Source organism: Mastomys coucha, unplaced genomic scaffold (assembly GCF_008632895.1).
Source record: "Mastomys coucha isolate ucsf_1 unplaced genomic scaffold, UCSF_Mcou_1 pScaffold21, whole genome shotgun sequence".
In the NCBI taxonomy this organism is placed as follows: Eukaryota; Metazoa; Chordata; class Mammalia; order Rodentia; family Muridae; genus Mastomys; species Mastomys coucha.
Window position 1 is genome coordinate 72,911,633 of NW_022196904.1, and position 20,181 is coordinate 72,931,813.

Genomic DNA, 20,181 nt, shown 5'->3' on the forward strand with positions numbered 1-20,181 from the left:
ATTTGTAACAAAACAGTCAAATGATGCTCCCATCTAATGCTAATTGACTTGAAGTATCAGGGACCCAGTTGGTATAATGTGTCCAAGCCACACAAGAAGAACCCTGAACTCTAAAAGCACCTTGTTCACAGGGGCTTTCCATGCCCTGACATTTCTCTCCACTTTTTGTGATCATGTGAAAAATTAACATTAAGCTTCCTCTGTGTTATATTCTTTAAAGATTAAAAAAAACAAAACAAACAACAACAAAAAAAACCCGTCATTAAAAAAGGGTAAAATGAATTGAGAATTTGCTTTGTTTTTTTTTTTTTTTTAAGATGCCACACGGACTAATTTAGACAGAAAATAAAAGATGACAAACTGGTGACTGGAAAGAGAAACACAGTCAGTTGTTTAGACTCTCGGATGGATTTCCCCCCTCTCACTGGTCCCTTTGTTTTGTGCATTTATTAGAACTGTAGGATATAGGCCTGCTCTAAAAACAGCAACCTGTGGCTCAGTGTGTTCATCTGTGGGAACAGAGGTGGGGTCTGTTAGTTCCTTTTTCTCCTCACTGTGACCAAATGATAAGACCGACAAGAAGCGACTTAAGGAAGGGTTTGTTTGGCTCATGGCTGACACAGTACTGTCCGTCATGGCCTGGATGGCAGGAGGGTGGGAGCTCACATCTGGGATGTCAGGAGGCAGAGAAAGAATAGGAGACTCTGCTGAATTTTAAAACTTACAGCCCATTCCCACCACTGACTCATCTCCTCTAGCTAGGCCCCATCTCCAAGAGGTTTCTCTATCTCCTTAAACAGGGCTACCTGATGAGACTAAGGTTTCAAATACAAGAAACTTTGGGGACATTTTATATTTGAGCCACCACAGAACCATTATTCCTGGATGTAGCACATTTGTCCAGGTCCTCTTTTGGACTTACAGAGTATCTTATATCCTGTTGCCAGGGCTGGTCACAGTTGCAAATTTACTTGTTCTTTCTTCCTATGAGGTCTGGTTCACACTGAAGCTTGGCACTTAGTGAAAAGTATTTAAGCCTACATGCCCATCAATAGGGGACAATCATGAAGCTATGTGATTTCTGCACAATAGAACTTTTTAGCTGTTACAACAAATGAGGTGTCACTCCAATGTCTATGAAGGCAAAATGCAAAGGAAATAATTATTTTGTTTAAAATCACTTCGATACATGCATGGAAAAATCCTAGAATGATCTCATCCCCTCCTGTAACTCTCTTCTCTTGAATGTAGGTGGCTCTTAGTGACTTGCTTCTAATGAACAGAATATGCCTTGAGGGATTAGATGCCATTTCTAAAACTAAATTATAAAAGCATTATGATGTTTGGTTTGATTTCTTTCTCTTTCTTCTCTCTCTCTTCCTCTAAGCCAACCTTGAAAAGGTCCATGTGGTGAGAGTGGGGGTCCCTCTACCTCAGGACATCAGGATTTGATGTTATCAGTCTATGAAGAATTGAAACTAACCACCAACCAGGCCAATGAACTAGTAGTAGGTCCTTCCTATATTGCACCTTCAGATAAAGCTGCTTCTCTGATTGCCATCTTGGCTGCTGTCTTGTAACAGCTCTGCCTTCACAGTCTTGGAGTTAAGACACACACTGATTCTGAGAGTTAGCACATGCTTATTGTTGAGGTTTCTAAGTTTGGGGTAATTTGTTACATAGAAATAGAAAATAATGCATGTGTACAGTTAACTGCCAAAGAACGTCATCTTTGGAGATGAGAGTCATACTAATATCTGGGAGCAATGCTAGAACATCAGTTATCTCATTTAGTATATAACATGGGAGTTACTAAGCTTTGGGCTTAAGTTGCTTTTCAGGTTCTTCTGCTATGAGATGGGGGCACTAGTACAATTCTCTTTAAAGAGTTCTTCTGAAGAACAGTTAGAACTATGCAAATGACAAATGTATCCATAAGTCCATATGTATACTCTGCTTTACCACTATGTCCCCATGACTTCTTGGGCTTTTTACAGTGCAATTATAGGTCAAAAAAAGATTTTGAAATGAAGATTTATGAATAATATTGGTCAATCTGAGCTGAGCCAAATCTTCAGTATCAAAGCGTTTTGACAGACATGTGTTTTGTATGTGTGCTAAAGATGAAGCTTGAGGCGTCCATGCCCTGAGCCAAGGTAACAGGATACCACAAGGGACAGAATAGTGTCATTCAATTTTGAATAAGATTCACTATAGTTTCCAAGATGCCTTCATAGAAGCAATCTCAAACAATCCTGTAAGATGGTGAGCCCTACAGAGTCATTACCCTCATTTTGATGACATGATATTCCTTTAACATGTAATATCCCGTAGAGTCATCCTTAAAGGTATCTGGAACCTGCATCCCTCTAGACCATGCCCTGCACACACAGAAAACTCCAGTCCCCTCAACAACAGCAAAAGGAAGTGTCTCCACTGAGTTCTGGGAATATTCTAATATGCTACTTTCTGAAAGCATCCAAACTTACCACCCATGGATCTAGAACCCAGTAAAACATACTGCTCATTAAAACTGGGGTAGGGGTCGCCCTCTGGCCCTCTGGTGATTCAGAAGGCATTTGAGTTCCCTAGGATGAGCACCACAGAGACAGTGCTGCAAGAAAACGTTCACTTGAAAATCTTTGGGTATATTGAATTATGATCCTTGGGGTTACTTATTGCAGACTCATCTTTGATGGCACACACCAGAGCTGCGTTAATCGAAGCCCAACTTGTGTTTGGGGACTATGTCTGCACTGTTCACTCTGCTCTCTGACTTCTTTGCTGTGAGACTTTGGGAAAAATCAGTGTGCATGTTTTCAGTATCCCCCCAACCCCCCCATAAGATGTTCTCTCAGCTAGAAGTTAGAAGGGTGGACTATGCTATTGCTTTGTGTAGGAATCCATGCCAGGCAACCTGAAGAAGATGGGAAGAAAAGGGGTCTAACCCCTTTGAAACTCTCACTGAGCCATTTCTAACAAGGAGGCCTGGAAATCCACAATTCGAAAGGCTCTCTATCTATCCGCTCAGGTTGATTAAAGGCATGATTTCAGACTCCTCAGGCTACTGCTAAGACAAATGCAGCAGGGCTGGAGAGATGGCTCAGCAGTTAGGACTAGCGGGTGCTCTTTGAGAAGTCCTGGGTTTGATGCCGAGTATCCACATGGCAGCTCACAACAGTCTGTAACCACAGTTCCAGCATTTCTAATGTCCCTTTCTGCTTTCCTCAGGCACCATTCACACACGTGGTGCACAGACATGACGTAGGCAACACACCCATACACATTAAAAGGAGCAAAACAGTGTAATTTACACTAAGGTTGAATATATATTATTCAGAAGAGTGGCTTAAAGTTTATATTTGCATGTATGCTATGGTGTGTTTGCATTAAACTTGTATATAGAGACATGTATCCCAGTAAGATTATATACATAGGATGTATCTCTAGGAAGGGAGTCAGGGGTTTAGGGGTTGGATACCAGACACTTTTCCTTAATACTTCTTTTAACTAATTTGATCTTTTTATACACACACACACACACACACACACACACACACACACACACACCACACTACCTATTAAAAATATTTCTCTTTGTTTGATGATCACTCAATGCTTATTCGTCTATAGTAATCAATGAGCTGCCTGACGTGGGATGTTGATGGTACAAATGGGTAAGTACTCTGCACTTTCTGGAGTTGTAAAAACTGCTTTAGAAATGAAGTATTGGCCTTAAAAATGATTTACGTGTTGGGCATCACCCATGTTATGGCTAGACAGAGTGATCCATCAAGTAAAGCTTCGCCATGAGACTTTCCCTCTCCCTGCCTTTCCTACCCCCTTTCTTTCCTTTCTCCCTCCCTCCTTCCCTCTTTCTCTCCTTCTTCCCTCACCTTGGGTTTTTGAAAGAGTCTCACCCTGCAGCTCAGGCTGCCCTCAAACCCAGAGCAATCTTTCTCACTCAGCCTACCAAATTCTTGGATGGTACAAATGAACCACAATTGGCGTCCTCATGACATCTGATGTGAAGGCAGCTGTGCAAACTCCAGGCAGGTCTAGCAGATCTCTAGGATTCTGCCAGTGAGATTTCAGGGCGCCTGTAAGACTAGAAGATGAATTTGGAGAAGGAGGAGGCTCCATTGAGAATTTTGGGGTGTAGCTTGTGGGTACTGAGGACACTGTTTCCAAGTTTTTTTTTTAAACTGTGTTTTAAGAGTTAGGTTGGGGCCAAGCAGTGGTGGCATACACCTTTAATCCCAGCACTTGGGGGGCAGAGACAGGCGGATTTCTGAGTTCGAGGCCAGCCTGCTCTACAGAGTGAGTTCAAAAACCAAAAACAAACAAACAAACAAAAGAGTTAGGTTGGGGAGGCTTAAGATGGGAAGGGAGGGGAAGAGAGGGAGTAGCTTAGACTGATCAAGAAGTAGTTGGTGAAGTATCTATTGTGATGAGAGGAAAAGAGGAGATGCAAGACCTGTGTTAGCTTTTCCTAGCTATGCCCAAACCTGATGTGACACCTTAAGGGAGGCGGTTACTTAGATACCTGCTCACAGCTCCAGAAAGGTCAGTCTCCTGAGGTGGGGAGGATCTGACAGAGCAGTGCAGTTTACGTCATGATGGCCAGAAAACATAAAGGGGATACAAAAAGAAGCTGAGGGGGCTGGAGAGACAAATCGGAGCTCTTCCAGAGAACCTGGGCTCAATTCCCAACATCCACATGGAGGCTCACAAGCATCTGTAACTCCAGTCCCAGGACTCTGACACCCTCTTCTGGCCGGTACAGGGCATTGCATGCACATGATACACATAAATACATACGGGCAAAATACCCATATGTATAAAATGAAAATAAGGGGGAAAGGTTTGTTTTTAATTTTTTATGTGTGTGGGTGTTTTGCCTACATTTATGTGTGTGTACTATGTGGTTTCAATGAAGACCAAAGGAGGGCATTAGATCTCCTTGAATTGGAGTTAGTAGGCAGTTTTGAGCTGCCATGTGCATGCTGGGAACTGAACCTGGGTCCTCTAGAAGAACAGCTGCTCTTAACCACTGAGTCATGTCTCCAGCCCGATATATATATATATATATATATATGCATATATATATATATTATATATAATACATATATATAATACATATATATAATACATATATATAATACATATATATATATACATATATATATATGTATTTTAACAGGATACAAGATAAGATCTAGTTATAGCCTCCAGCCACTTACTTCCTACAGGCCCTATACCCTACCTTTTACCTTCTTCAACAATGTTACTATATTATAGAACCATCAAAGGATAAATGCAGTAATTAAGCTCTAATTATTTCTGGAAACATCATCATGGATACTCCCAGAGGGGTGCTTCACTAATCTCTTAGGCTTCTCCATCTAATCACATTGACAAGATTATTCATGACAGTACCTTGAAATGTATTGGGTTCAAGTGTGAAGTTGCTGATTCTGGTCCATTTTGACCTTCAATGACCTCACAGAGTTGACACTGTGAGGTAGTACAGGGGAACTCTTGGACAGAAAAATCTGGCCATTCTAGATCTTGCTAGCTTAGGGCACAGTTGGGAAACAGACTTGAGTCTATCTGAGAGGGTGATGACATGGGACATCAGATGGTAGTCACAGAGAACTCACTTCTGCTTCTGCTTTCCTAAACACCTCCAGTGTGTTTCACAATTTGGTGCCTTTCCTTGAAACCACCCCTCTACCCAGGAAACGTGTTGATTTTAAAAGAAAGGTAATACTCAAGTGGTGGCTTGGGGGTGGACATATGAACCCAAATCAGTTTATGAACTTACCGGGGTAGGTGGGGTGCTTGATGAGGACTTGACATGCAGAGGGAAGTATCTGATGTGGCTGCAAATGGTCGTTTGAACAGAGGAGCCTCTTAAGGTGCTCTTGTAGGAAAACAAAACTGCAGGTATAGTTTTGCAAATGGGGCCGGAGCCCTAAGGTTGAAGAGTTGAGGACCTCAGACCAGAAGAGGGAGCAGCCAGACCGGGTACAAGTGGGATGGAATGAGATGCTTCATGGCTTCCCAGAGTCATAGGCCAGCATTTCAAAGGTTCCTCAGCCAATGCTGACATAGCTTCCTTGATTTGACGCCTTCCTCATAAGTGTTGTGGTTGTGGAAGCCATGGTTCTTGTGCTGTCTGATGGATCTATGAGAAGGCTTGCCTGACTGCCTTGCCTGGAGTTAAGTAAGAGCTGAAACTACTCAGTCCCTGCTAGTTAACACGTCAAGTCAAATCTCCTTTTCATAAGATTTCTATTCATCTAAATTGCTTTAGAGACTTGAAAACACCAACAATGACAGCCCAAGTCTTCTTGCCTCCATCCCATCCAGACTTGGGATTTTAGTTTCTATATATAAAATACTTGGGGGCCAATAATCTTTCCGAATGTGTTCATGTCAGTGGGCTCCAGTGGCTTGCAGTTTCCCTGTGCTCAATTTCTTTCTCCATCCTTTTCATGAGCCTCTTGCTATTTTTGGTGATGCCCAGTATAAAAGGCAGAGCATGTCTCAGTTTGCTCTCTATTACTGTGATTAAGCCCACAATCAAAAGCAACGTGGAGAGGAAAGGGTTTATTTGACAATCAGATCCATCCAAATCACAACTGAAGGGAAGTCAGGGCAGAGACTCAATGCAGGAATCTGGAGACAGGAACTGAAACAGAGGCCGTGGAAGAGTAGCTTCTCACTGGCTCGTTCTCCATGGCTTGCTCAGCTTTCTTATAACACATAGGATAACCTGCCTGGGGTGGCATTGCTAATAGGAGGTTTGTCCTTCACACATTGATAACTAACCAAGAAAATGTCCCACAGGCTCTCCTGATGGAGGCAACTCTTCAGTTAAGGCACCTCTTCTACATGACTTTAGCTTGTGTTGAATTGACAAAAACCAACCAACCGGCCAGCCAACCAACCAAAATACTGCCCAGAGCTGCATCCTAAAGAAGGGACTGAATGTCCCTAAAGCTCTTGTGTCATCTTAGGGAACCTGTGTTGAATCTATTGTAGAGAAATTATAGATGATAAGTTCTTTCTGAATCTGCGGATTGCTTTCCCACTGTGAACAGTTTCTCTTGGACAAAGTCTAGATGTTAATTTAGCTAATATAGTCCCCTCTTCTTCACTATTTCACTTTCCAAAGAAAATCATGGTATAATATTATGAGGGTCTCAAAAGAAACAACCAATAGTAACCCAGAGAAATATATAAGATATAGAGAAAGATCTAGAAAAAGAAATCTGTTCTGAGAATTGACTCATGTGATTGTGGAAGGTAAGACCTTCTATGGTAGGCCGGCAACCTGGGAAAGCTATTCAGTCTAAAGCTAGGTCCAAGAACAAAGAGAATCTAATGGTGTGACTCTTAGTTCAAGGATAAGGGCCTGGAAATCAGAAGAGCTGATGGTGTAGGTCTTGGTTCAAGGTTGAAGAGCCAAGAAGCTGCAGTTTTAATGTCCAAGGGCAGGGAAGCATGGATGTTATAGCTCCCTGAGAAAGGATTTCCTCCTCTTCGGCCCTTTGCCTCTGTGTGAGACTCCAGCGGGTTGTGTGATGGAAGCAAGCTTTGGTAAGGGTGGATCCTCTTCATTCAGTCTACAGCTCAGATGCTAATTTCATCAGGAAACTACATACAGGAACGTCTTGTTATCTGAATTTCCTTTAGCCCAGTCAAACTGGTACCTGAAATACAGAATTGACCATTTTACCCATTTGGGGGTACACAGTCCAGGAGCATTCATTACATTTCTATTGTTCTATAGCTCTTACTCACTATCTAGCTCAAAATTTCCCCTTCATTTCAGACTGAAACTTTATACACATTCAGCAACACCTATGGTTACTTCTTCCCCAGCTACTGGCAAGCACTACTCTTTGTCCTGTTGAAGAATTTAGTTACTCTAAGTCACAATCTTCTTTAACCTTCTTGTTACTCTGCAGGCTGAAAAGCAGGAAATGCGCACACACTTAGTCTAGAGTCTGTATTTCAAATCTCCCCCAAACCCTTGGGCTGATGCTGCTGGAAGGTGCTGTGGCCTTTGGGAGGTACAGTCTAGTCTGAGGTTGAAGGGATAGGACATTTACTCTTTTCCTTTTCTTTCTCTTTGCCTCCTGACTGCTGTGCTGTATATTTCTGCCTCACCACAGGTCCTAAAGCACTGGTTTTGAACCTGTGAGTCATTCGACTCCTCATTCACAGTGGTTCCCTAAGACCATCTACATATTAGATATTTATATTACAATTTATAACAGTAGCAAAATTACACTTATGAAGTAGCAATGAAAATAATGTTATGGTTGAGGGTCACCACAACATGTAGAAATGTTTTAAAGGGTCAGGGCATTAGGAAGGTTTAGAAGCACTATCCTAAAGCAACAGGGTCAAGTGTCTACAGACTGAAACTTCTGCAACCCAGGAGCACAAACATCTCTTACAATCTCATCAGGGAGGGCATTTGTTATATTGATGGGGCAGGAGACTAACTCATCTGGTGATGCTAAGCATGCTAGGAGAGCGAACCATGCTTTCCAGCTCTTCATAGAAGCTCACCTGAGAGCATTGTGGAGAACCCTTTGATATGCCTCAATTGAGAGACCATGGAGAGAGGCCTGGGGTAGACACTTCCTTCCTTCCCAGCTGTCCCAGGGAACCAATGCTCCTGATTCCTTGCTTTCTGTCCTCCAGAATGCAGGGACAATTCATTTCTGTGACCAGACACCTCAGTCTCTGGCACTCTGACAGCCCTTTGCAGATGATTGGAGGAAGGTTTCCAGCTCCATATCCCTGTGATATACAATAAAATGCAGCTATGCTGTCTCTGAGCCCTGCTGCCTCCCTTCCACCCACCATAACATGATCAAACTTTGGAAAGAAATCTCAGGGATTTCAGATAACCATTAAGTGAGCTCACAGGGGATAGTCACCCAACACTTTTTAAGCTTAATGAGACACTAGGATCTCCTGAATTTTACTTCAAAGTTCTTTGCAAGGAGCAAGGAAGGGTTTAGTTACTCCCTCACATACTGGGAGCCCATTTCTTTCTTCATGCCTTGGACTTGTACACAGGACCCGTGTACAGTACTCATGGCCAGGAATTTCTAGCCAGAACTCAATTCAATAAGATGGTGCCTCATAATGGAGTTTCTCGGCACTTTTTGGTCTTCAGCATTTGCTCCATCTGCATTTTAAATGTTGTGTACTTTGCTGCTGTGAGAAGCTTCTCTGCTTGGTGGAGTAATTTTGGAGGTTGTCTGTATGCAAGCACTTCAGGATTCTAAGCATTAGAGGCATTAGTTGTGCTATTCCAGAAGGGTCTTTGATCTGGCTTCCAAATGTGGTGTGTTGACGCCCATCAAGAACTCAGAGGCTTGTAGTGAGCTGTTTGGCAATCTTAGCCTTAGTGAAAAGAAGACCCAGTCTTCGGGCAGTAAATTCAAAGACCCACCCTGCCCCTCATACACTCAGCTGTCCCAAGTTCTTGTAAAATTTCCAGTGACACTTGAGAAAGCTCTTCTTCCTACACAGGCTCAGGGAGGGACATCTATAGATTAGATTTTTTTCATTCATCTTCGTATCTTCCTTGGTTGAAGTCAGTGGAATCTGATTGACAGTGAGCCCAAAATATGTATTAACATATCCCGAGCTATTGAAATGAAACTTTTATGACAATAACACATTGATGTGTGCACTTTAAATAATAGGGCATATCTATTTAAAATAACATTGCTGATAAATGCATCATGAGCTTATCTGAACAAATGTTTGTCTTCCCTATGCACAAATATGGGCTGAATCCAGGGCATGACATGTTAATTAATATATTCTAGTATTTGTTAATAAAATTAGAGCATATTTATTCTTATACTTCAAGATTTATTTTATTGTATGTCTGAATGTTTTTCAGTTACCTAGAGCCCTCAGAGGCCAGAAGAGGAAATCAAATCTGTAACTAGAGTGACAGCTGTTTGTGAGCCACCCTGTGGATGCTAACCTGGGGTCTTCTGAAAGAGCAGGGATAACTGCTGAGCTCTCTTTCCAACCTCACCTACTTTTCTTTTTCTCCTTAAGTTAAACAACTGGTGAACCTGGGGTGTCAAATAAATTCCCAGACAATATGTGTTCTCTGCAGGGTTGGGCTTCTGTCAATGCTTTGTGGTTTCTGTGCTTCTGGTTACATATTATTTAAAAACAATTTCTTTATTTAAAAAGTTTGAGACAAGGTCTCATGTAGCCCAAGCTGGCCTTGAACTTACTGTGGGACTGAGAATGATCATTCTATGTAATTATTACTGTGAACTTTGACCCTCTCATCTTCATCTCCTGATTGCTGGAATTGCAGTCTATGACATCACAGTCCGTTTTCTATGGACCCCGGCATATAACTCAGAGCCTCCTATGTGTTGGCATTCTACCAACTGAGCTACATCTCCAACGCAGTATTTGTTGATGTTTTGCTTTTGTTGTTGTTGTTAGACAGCATCTCTTGTTGGTAAGGCTGGCCTTGAACTTACTATGTGGTTGAAATTGACCTTAGACTACCACTTCTCCTTGTTACACCTTCCAAGTCCTGGGATTACAGAAGTGTAGGGCCTTGCCAAGTGTGAGTGGATCTTACAATAGTGAAGGAGTCTCAAACATATTGTGTAAGTAAAGCTTCTCTATAAGAAAGCACTTTGAGCATTTATTTGATGTGTTTTATGCTGTTCCCTATGTCTGGCATTTCAGTGTTCATTGCTGGGGATACTTCCTGTTTTACACATTTATTGTCACCTACTGATTATTTATATCATATACATGTGTTTACAAACATTTGTATTTTAGTATAGTGCCTCCTGTATTTCTAGATGGCCTGGAACTTTCTATGAAGCTAGAAATGACCTGATCCTCTACTTCTGCCTTGGTGATACAAAGACTGCAGGTGTGCACCACCCTTCCTGGTGCATGCAGGGCTCACACTGAACCCAGGGCTTCCCGGATGATAGATAAACACTCCACTTACTGAGACACACCCCTATTTCTAGGTTTATTTATTTAGTTTAGTCTTTTGTTTTTTTCAGTTTAGTTTCTGTTTAGTCTGTGTTCCTATTGACAAATGCTGAAGCCTATTTCCAAACTTAATTTTAAAAAAGATTAAATAAATGAACTTTCAGAAATGTATTCACATTTAGAAAAAGAGATTATAAACCTACTGGCTCTTAGTATTAATGTGTGTGACAACCAATAACAGACAGTTTTAGTTAATCTTTGTAATTGTACATTGGTTTATTGAAATGCTGACGAGGAAGTCAGACTCAGGGGAAAGCTGGAAAACCTGCACACACATGCACATACACCCACATCATTTTGAAATAAACAAGCATATTGAAGCTCTTTTCATGATATTCAACTCTCCTTCATAGGTCTGTGTCATGTTTGTCCCTAAATATATAATTTGTCTAAAGACATGGAAACAGACCTCACTGCATCTAATTGAGATAAATAGAAAACAGTTTCAATTTATATATAGTCCTACTGATGACCAAGTCTTCACAGTGGACAGTTATGGACACACAATCATTTGTGAGGTTCATTATACTTAGGGTTTGTTGTGTGTATGTGTGTGTGTGTATGTGCGTGTGTGTGTGTGTGTGTGTGTGTGTAATCACAATGCTCCCATAGTGCAATGGAAGGTAGAAAGTGTGTAGGCTAGCTAGCCTGTTGAACAACAAAAGACCTTGTCACAAATAAGGTGGAAGGTGAGGAGGAACAGTCAAGGTTTTACCTCCACATAAGCACTATGGCTTACATGCACTTGAACTTACATATGAGAACATGTGCAAACATCACAAACACACATGAAAGATTAAAAGTAAACAAACAACCCTTTGTGAGGGTCTTCTATGTAACCACTCCTGGCCTTCCAAAGGCAGGCTTCCCTGATGCTGGTATTCTTCATTTCTGATGGCCTCAGTAAACGGTAGCTGTACTGGGCCTATCTATGGAACACAATTCTCTGGTGGAAGTCCCAGCCTTATTTAATATATGCATCTTTGTGTATCCATTTCCCTGAGCCTTTTCTCTTCTTCCTCTGTTGTTTGTCAAAGGAACTCAGGTGTGTCCTCATTGCTCTGCATGAGCCGTCACTTTCTATAAGTTTCTAAAAAGCCCCACAGCAGCAGGAGAGTGCTGAGGGAAATGTCCCCACTGTGATATTCTTCTCCAGAAAACACCTGTACCATATTTTGTAATTTGGCAGCCACTTTGCACCAGTGAGTGTGCTCATGGTGGAAATAAAAATTCTTTCTGGCTTGCCAATGGGTCATCCAGTTCACTGGAGCACTCTAAGTAAGTGCTGGGTTTGTTTGGAGTCTATAAGAACCAAAAGTTAAGATAGAATAAGACATGAAAACTATTTCCTGGAAAAAAGCCATGTGGAGGATCAAGAAAAACGGGTACAGAAGCAAGTGGGAAACTGGCAGACTGCAGCCTGAGTGACACCTTCGAACAGAGGGAAGGAAAGAGAGCTCTGGTGGAGGCCATCGTGTCTGGCCCATCTTCCTTACCTGGGCTTATATACAACCTGGGCGGAGCCTGAGGAGAGAGTGGGCTTAGCTTGAGTGCTGTAGAAGATATCAAAAGTATGGTAACTGGATGCCAAATGTAAGTGAGGACCTGACTTCTCATCTCATAGCTATGGTTGAGGAGAAAGATTTTATTGTAGATACATGGAAGAGTTTGACCAAGGGCATCCAGAAGGGTCCAGGCTGAACTCAGCCAGCAGCATAGACTGGGCCATGAGAGTAGAGAGAGAGAGAGAAAGAGAGAGAGAGAGAGAGAGAGAGAGAGAGAGAGAGAGAGAGAGAGAGAGAGAGAGAGAGAGAGAGGAGAGAAGGCAAGAGGGCCAAGAAAGGAGTCAAAAACCAAGAGGAGAGAAGAACCAAGAGACTAAGAGGCTAACATGAGGAGAAAAACCAATAAAGCACATGGCCAAGATGACGGTCTTTATCCAAGAATCAGAAGCTGGGGCAAGGGAAGTGGTGCCTAGCTTTTGAGCTGAAGAGGGGACCAGGTGAGAAGTGCTGGGAGGAACCATAGACACTGAGTGAGACTTGTCCCAGGTTCCTTTGGAACATGATGGATGTCACTAGCATTAAGACTTGTCATAGAGATATATACCAATGACCATCTTAAAGCAAAAATGCTGGGATGGTATAGAAGATCTTGAGCCTCAGACATGGCAATGAAGTTAGCAGAACATTACAGTTTACAGTGGTCGTCATGTTGATGGAGAAGATTAATGGAGCTGGTAACACCCTCTAGTAGAAGTGGAAAGTGTCTCCTGACCTTCTCCTGACCATCAGCTGACCACCACCTGAGCTTCCAGCCACCATGCTCCTCTGTCTCTCCTTCTCCTGGCTGCATGTAGTTTTGTGCGTGCATGCGTGCATGCCTCTGTGTGTGTGTGTGTGTGTGTGTGTGTGTGTGTGTGTGTGTGTGTGTACGCGCACACGTGAGTTTGCTGATAATGTATAAGAGGTAGAATGTTGACTGGGAGTTTCTGAAGGAGAGGCCTCATGACCAGGCTAGCTCCCTGAGGCCCCATCTCTTAATGCCAGCATGCCTCTTCTTTTCCTACCAGTGGAGTTTGTTCAAGAGCCACTACCATGTTAGTGACTTTAGAATCCCCAATATGAACTCTGGAGGCACACAGCACTTCCAGAGCTTCCAGGCACCTTAAATCCCTATCTGTATTGGTAAAGACCATCGGGCATTCCCTCTACTCAAACAAACACTGATCTTACCAGGAGCCCTCACAATTACTCAGAAATAGTGTTTAACCTGTATACCATGTGTTCCAGGTAAGTTGAGGGATACAGTTAATCGCCACAGGAGGACACTGGGAAGGACCCTCAGAGAAGGGAGCAAAGGAAGCATGATGGGATGGTAAGGAGGCCTTCCAGAAACACTTCGCTGTGCCTCACTCATGTGTGGCCATGTAAGAGCACATTGCATAGTACACTGTAGGTAATTACCATAATTGTGAGGTTTTAATGAGATGTCCCCCATAAGTCTGGGGCACCTTGGTCCCAGTTAGTACCTGTCTGGGGGATGGTTAGGAAGCTTGGTCTTGGAGTAATCATGTCACAGGGGTTGGTGGGAGACTTTGAGGTTTCAAGGCTTTCATCATTCCTTGTTTGCCTCTTTGCTTCCTGTTTATGGTTGGATATGTGAGTTCTTAGCGGCTGCTCCAGCTAACAGGCCTGCTGCTTGCTGCCATGCTGCTGATGCTCTGCCATGATGGATTTGTAACCCCTGGGAACCCTGAGCCCAATTAAATGCTTCTTTTTATATGTTGCCCTGTTCTTGGTGTCTTATCACAGCAATCGGAAGGTAGCTAGCTGGATGTGGAGGCTCACACCTTTAATCCCAGCATTTGGGAGGTAGAGGCAAGTGGTAAATCTCTGTGAATTCAAGGCTGGCCTCATCTACAAGCAAATTCCAGGAAAGCCAGAATAAAGTAGGGAGACCTGTCTCCAAAAAACAAGCAAGCAAGCAAGCAAGCAAAGGTAATGAATAGAATAGTCCTGTAGTGCTGAGTGCTTCTGTGAGTGAAGCCAAGCCTCTGAATTAGCAGAGTCTAGGTTGTTCTGGGTCTGTTGAGTCAGTAAGCTCACAGCTGCCAAGAGCACACCACAAAGTAGGAGGAGGAGCCACTATCTACTGGCTCAGCCCTAATCTCTGCTGATTAGATTCTAAGACCGGGATTCTCCTTATCAACTCTCTCTCTCTCTCTCTTGCAAGCAAGAGAGATAGAAAAAGAAGAACCTGAGACCAAAGAATGAAATGAGGAAATAAGATCAGAGCTGAGAATTTAAAGACGTGATTGTGGCCTTAAACAAAGTGTCAGTCAGATAAGAAGGAAGGGCGGCGGCACCAGTCTCCTTAGGAGAGAGGCCATCGGGGCTGATGAGTCTCATTCTTCTGCCCCCACCCAGGCCACCGTCTTACTATGTAGCCCTGGAGCTTACTAAGTAGATAAGACTGGCTTTAAACTCACAGAGATTTGTCTGCCTTTTCTTCCTAAGGTCTGGGATTAAAGGTATATGTCACTATTCCAGGCAAAGGACTCTCTCTCTCTCTCTCTCTCTCTCTCTCTCTCTCTCTCTCTCTCTCTCTTTTTCCTGAGGAGAAGTTCATTTTAGCTTAAAGCTTACAGTCAATCCTGGGGGGAGGGTGCAGGAAAGGAACTCAAAGCAGGCACCTGGAGACAGAAACTGAAGCAGAGACTAAGGAGGAATACTTCTGCTGGCTTGCTACCTACTGCTTGTTCAGCCCAGTTGTCCATTGCAGGATTACCAGCCCAGGGATGGCATGGTCCCCCGTGGGCTGGACACTCTCACATCAATCATATACCAAGAAAATACCCCTCAGACATATGCACAGAGATACCCACAGGCCAATCTGATGGAGACAATTCCTCCATTGAGTGTTAGGAATCTCTTAAGTGTGAATTCTGCTATGGATTATATGGCCCAATGAAACTCCCCCCAGGTGCCAAGAAAACCAGAAAATAATGGATAAGAGGATTATGGGACCTATCCTCTACCACTCTGTAAGAGTGTTTGGTGGGGGTGGGGGTGGGGTAGGGAACAGATGGAGTGTTTCAGAGAGTAAGAGAGAAATACTCAGAAATGCTCAGAATAAGTAAGAAAAACCAAAGAAGCTGAATGCCAGGGCCTATGTTGCAGTTAGGCAGCTTGACTGTTCTGCAATCCATATAAAGAAATGCTTGAGGGGATCAATGAATCTGACTTTGAGGTAGATTTGGAAAAGGGGGTGGGGCAAAAGTACACAGCGTCTCAAAGAAATCTACACCTACAGATGGCCCAGTAGATAAAGTGCTTACTTACTGTGCAAGCATGGGGACCAGAGTTCCCATCTCTAGCATACATGTAACAAGCTGAGCGTGGCAGTGTCACCTGTAATTCCAGCATAGAGACAGACAGGAACATCCCAGGGGCTGTATTCACTAGTGATGGACTCAGGTCTAGTAATGTGTTTGGGAAGCCTACCACCATGGTCCTTTGCCTCTCCATCTCTCCTCTTCTGCTGTATGGAAAGAGAATTCCACACAACTGAATACCTCAGCAGTCCCAAACTAGTGTTGAAAGCATGGAGACTTCCTTGAGGGCCATTGGTCTTCCATGTCAGAAGCCCAAAGCTGGGTTCTGATACCAGAGAAATAGCAGCAGCAGTGGCTGTTAGCATCAGAGCATCCAAAGCCTGTGGTGATGCATGGGCGGGTCCACAGACTTGTTGCCAGGGCAACAGCCACCATATTCCCAGAATCCATTGGGCTCACCTCCCACCTTTACCTGTGGCCATACGTCACAACCCATATACATATATACACGGGGAACATTCCTCCATCTCTCTCCCTTCTCTCTTTCTGCGCCACTGCCCCCTCTCTCCCTCTCAATTAAACCTCTTACACGTGGAACTGTTTGGGCCTAGTGTGGTATGTTCTGACTCGACCCGTCGTTCTAACACATCAGGGACAGCAACAAGAATAGATGAAATCACCCTCAAGACTTTGGAAGACAGTGAGGCAAAAAGTCAGGTTTTCTCCTCTCACTGATTTGATCTGGCTGCAACTATAAGAAACCACCATATTTAGGGTGTGTCTTCCTATTTCTAATAACTCCATTAAGGAAACCCCTTACAGGAATGTCTGATGGCTTGTCTCCTAGTTGATTCCTGATCCAGTCAAGTTGGAAGTTAAAATCAACCATCAGCCCATTCAGAAGTCCTTGCCTTCTGTATCTGACCTTGCATGTTCCCGCCTCTGTTCTGCAGCTCATCAAGAGTTCTGCTTCTGAGCCTTGCTTTCTCTCGCCTTTTGCTCTTTCAAATGTCTTATTTCCTCATTCTCTTATTGCTAGACACTTATCACACCCTGCTGCTCACTCTCCCCCTACACCTCAGTCTGTGCTGCAAGACCACAGTCATGTACACGTTCTTTCCAGTGCAGTGTTCCTTTTGAGTTTCCTAAGCCCTGTGTAGGTCTGACAAATTGGCTGGTAACTTCAAAGTCTTCAGATGAAATAGATGTCAACGATTTGACTTCACTCTAGAAGTTAATCAGAACCCCAGAACTTTGACTTGAGAGGAAAATGTTTGGAGAAAGGCAATTTAAGCATTTTCAAGTCTACAGATAAGCCTGCTCTAACCGCAGCCAGGGGAACGCCTCTACACCAGGAGATCTGGGAAAAGCTTCAACAGGAAGATATGAGTCACTCTTGTTCTTTAAGAAAATTTACTGATGTGAGATGCCCCTATGAACAGGTCACCATTTCCTCTGCCTAAACCACAATATTACTAAGGAGAACTGCATAACCCACCATTGAGATAAAACTGCATGATGAAGTGTTAGTCAATAGCATTGCTTTAAGTGCTGATGGAGTCTCATCCACATCCATCAAACTGAAATGAAATTTTAAGCTGACAACCACTCCATGTACAGACGTGCTGCAGTAACAAAAGCAAAGTGTGTGCTTCTTAAGGTGGACAAACTATTGTCATTGGCTATTATTGCATTGGTTTGTGTGAAACTGGGTATCAGAATGAACATTCCTTTCAATTACTTTGGCATCTAGAACTTGAAATCAGAGAAGGGGAAGTGTGAGAGGGTACATGGAACTTGATAGGATTTCAGGGACTTCCAAGATGAATATGACTTCATAGATCCTTGAGACCAAAACCTTTAATGATCTGGGTGTAGTGGTCTACCCAGTGTAGTCTATATAGTGAGTTCCAGGACAACCAAAGGGAAGGGGGAAAGAAAAACCTTTACAGACAGGTTTCCCACCCTCCCCACTTGGGGAATTCTTGGCTTAGGGGCTATTCTGTGTATCATGGGATGCTTTGAAGCATATGTGGAGACCTAGTAGATGCCAGCGTCATCCTGTCAGTCCTGAATGACAAATAAGCACATCTCCCCTGAATACTGCCAGACATTCTCTGGGTGGCAAATGACTCTTGGCCAGGAACCTGCCTTTGGTTGTAGACCAGAAAAGAGATGCAGAGAGCTCTCTGGATTTCTGTTAGAAGAGGAAGGGTATTCTTGTTTGGTTCCTTTAAACTCTTCAGATCCCAGGAAGTCCAGTGAACAGCAGAGGAGGGACCTCCCCAAGAGGCCAGCAAGCTGTACCTGTGGGAGATCAAAGACGAAGATGGAGAACCCTACGGTGAGGGGCAACTGAAGTGGAAGTAGAGCCATATTTGCCCACTGAAGAAATCTTTACTCTCTATAAATTGTCATACTTGCAGAGGACAGTGACATTTATTTACCAGCCAGCAAAATTCACAAAGGGCCCTGGCCAGTGGCAATGAGATTTTGAAGATGAGACAGAATCTGAAAGAACCAAATTTGCAGCTGATGGAAAGGCCAGGCCCTGGCAGTGACCCTGGCTGGGATGTGGGGTGTGTGTGCAGATTTTCTGTTGGTGACCTCTTTGGCTGATCCTTCCGCCAAAAGAGACAAGCAGGCAGAGAAAAAAAACATGTTGAGTCCTGCAAGGACAGTTGAGGGAGCAGAGGCAGCAGCTGCTGAGGCTGGCAACAGCTGGACTGACTGCCAACACCCAGGCTTGAAGGGAGAAAAGCAAAGGAACTCTGGACTCTAAAGATGAGAGGAAATATGCCTTCCAGCCAAGACAAAGGCTCTTCAAGTGTTGAAAGGGAAGTCACTCAGTGGACATTAATCTTCTTTTCAAGGATCCTTATTAGAAGCAATTGAATTTGTTAAACACCCTCTCTCCTGATTGGCCAGCAAAATAGGTCTCAGGAGCTGGTGCTCTGGGAGGAGTTTCAGAACATTTGGCCTCAGAAGGGGACCTTTGAGGGACCACTCATGTCCAGGAGAAAAGCCAGTAGAACCAGGGCCCTGCCTGGAAAGCAAAGTCATTAGGTCTGGAGCAAGAGCCTCAGGGTTACAGTGGAGTGAAGAGATTTTGGTGGAAAATGGTTATATGAGAGAGACCTTGGGAACATCAGCAGTGTGTGTATGTGTTCATGCATATATGCACAGGCATGTGTGCTTGTATGTGTATACATGTATTTGTGTGTATGTCTATGCAGATATGCCCTTAGGAATATGTGCTTATGCAGATATGTGTGTGTGTATGTACATGTGAATGCATACATGTATGCTTGCATATATGCACATGTGTATGTATAGACAGTGATGTTTACTTCTGTTTTCAGCAGTGTGAAGACCCAGAACACCCAGAGCAGTCACTGGAACATAAGAAAACCTCATTGGGTAACAGGAATGGGTTTCTATCCTTTCATCCAGATACCAACATGGCCCCCTTTCTTCTCCACAGTCCACAGTCAGGGAGCAGAGTTTATCTCCACACAGGAGATCCTCTGGCTTATGAAGAAATTTGAGGTCATAGAATCCAAGGTTATTTCCCGTCCCCCCTCCCCCAAAAAGTGTTTTTTTATTGAGCTCCCTTGACTATACCCTCAGGAGAAAAAAATATCCATTAAGATTTTAATTTCTGACTGGATGCCCAATGCCTGTAAGAGGACCTGCAGACTGTGAGCAAGGGACTGCTCTGGACTCCTGTAGGAAAATGCCCTGGGTTGAGGTCTGGAAGGAGAGCCTGCGTGGGTCACTCTGTTCTCATTGCCCAGCACAAGAAATGGCAGCGAAATCATCAGCATATGTTTGTAGATTGATCAGATGAATTAGCTAATTAATTAGAGGCTGGAATGCCTCTTCACACAGTGGAACCCCGCTGGGTTCTCTGCACTGGCTTCCACAGCAGCTGGATTCCTCTCACAGGCAAATGATGGGCTGGAAGCAGCAGGGATGACTCTGATAGTCCTTTGCTTCCAGCGCTGACTCTGATCATTCTTTGGTCACTGGTCTGGAGTAAAGGGTACCTTAAAGGCCAAGATCTGATTCAGGGGTGCATGGATGAGCCTCGTCAGTTACAGAAAAGGCTAAGGGATAGCTGGGTGTGGTGGCACATGCCTTTAATTCCAGCGCTTGGGAGGAAGAGGTAGAGACAGGCAGATTTCTGTGAATTTGAGGTCAGCCTGGTGTACAGAGTGAGTTCTAGGATAGCCAGAGCAACACAGAGAAACTCTGTC

The 20,181-nt window shown here is 43.6% G+C and overlaps 2 long non-coding RNA genes across 2 annotated transcripts in view; one reads left to right on the top strand and one right to left on the bottom strand.

Moving 5' to 3' along the window:
• LOC116102509 overlaps positions 1–5,509 on the bottom strand; it is a 28,367-nt gene extending 22,858 nt beyond the window's left edge. Inside the window, exon 1 of the long non-coding RNA XR_004123205.1 lies at positions 5,440–5,509. This is a non-coding gene — a long non-coding RNA (uncharacterized LOC116102509). The remainder of the gene's footprint in view (positions 1–5,439) is intronic.
• Positions 5,510–5,571: 62 nt separating this feature from the next.
• On the top strand, positions 5,572–10,167 carry LOC116102508. The gene is made up of 2 exons (XR_004123204.1): positions 5,572–5,766; positions 9,944–10,167. It is a non-coding gene; the product is annotated as an uncharacterized LOC116102508 (long non-coding RNA).
• Positions 10,168–20,181: the final 10,014 nt, after the last annotated feature.